The following is a 1,485-nucleotide window of genomic DNA, read 5'->3' on the forward strand; positions in this document are numbered from 1 at the left end:
TCGATTAGGGCTCGTATAGGCCTGATATCTCGCAACCTATACTTCCCCTAACTTTACCACCTATCCTGTTCGTAAATAGAAGCAAATCAAGATAAACATCAACCACACTAGATATATGAACGGAGAATATTTGCCATTTATTACCTTGTAGTGGGAGTCGTTTGATCTTCTTGAGAGTTAGTATACTAGTGTTGTTGTAGTTTTGACGTTTTGGTTTAGGTGTGGATAGTGATAAAACGGAGAAGACGTTCCCCAAGTGTCGTGTTCTCAAGGATGACAAATTGGAATCAAATCAAGCGCTAGACATTTATGATGTTAAGAGACAAGAGTTACAAGATTCACTCAAAGCAAAAGAAATCATGGTGAAGAGGTTTGACAAAAGTAAAGCAAAAGCAATCAATTAAAGAAAGAAAGGAGATGGATGTCCTATCTTGGTCTCATGTTTGATACTTCTATAGGGTGTTCTAGGCAATGCAACTAGGTTTCTATCAAGGGAGCCGACGACGCCATCACTGATTGGCGTCACACTTCGGACTCCCGGTTATTAAGTCGGATGGGCATTTTAACAAACACTTGGTCTACCACTTCTCCCGGGCCTTGTCATCCCGGACAAAGGATGGGGATGTGACCGATTATGACTCATATAGGCCCGATATCTCGCAACCTATACTTCCCCTAACTTTACTACCTATCCATATCTCGCAACCTATACTTCCCCTAACTTTACTACCTATCCATGTTTCGCAACCTATACTTCCCCTAACTTTACTACCTATCCATGTTATAAATAGAAGCAAATCAAGATAAACATCAACCACACAAGATATATGAACGCGGAATATTTGCCATTCATTCCCTTGTAGTGGGTTTCGTTTGATCTCCTTGAGAGTTATGTATATTAGTGATGTTGTAGTTTTGATGTTTTGGTTTTAATAAAATGGAGAATAAGTTCCCCGAGTGTCGTGTTCACAAGGTTGACAAAATAGAACCGAATCAAGCGTGTGACTTTTATGATGGTAAGAGACAAGAGTTACAAGATTCACTCAATGCAATAGAAATAATAGTGAATAGGTTTGACAAAAGTAAAACAAAAGTAATCAATTAAAGAAACAAAGGGGATTGATGTCCTATCTAGGTCTCCACTTGGTCTACCACTTCTCCTGGGCCTCGTCATCCCGGACCAAGGGTGGGGATGAAGTCGATTAGGGCTCGTATAGGCCTGATATCTCGCAACCTATACTTCCCCTAACTTTACCACCTATCCTGTTCGTAAATAGAAGCAAATCAAGATAAACATCAACCATACTAGATATATGAACGGAGAATATTTGCCGTTTATTACCTTGTAGTGGGAGTCGTTTGATCTTCTTGAGAGTTAGTATACTAGTGATGTTGTAGTTTTGACGTTTTGGTTTAGGTGTGGATAGTGATAAAACGGAGAAGACGTTCCCCGAGTGTCGTGTTCTCAAGGATGACAAATTGGAA

Source organism: Ipomoea triloba, chromosome 9, assembly GCF_003576645.1.
Source record: "Ipomoea triloba cultivar NCNSP0323 chromosome 9, ASM357664v1".
NCBI classification, from domain to species: Eukaryota; Viridiplantae; Streptophyta; class Magnoliopsida; order Solanales; family Convolvulaceae; genus Ipomoea; species Ipomoea triloba.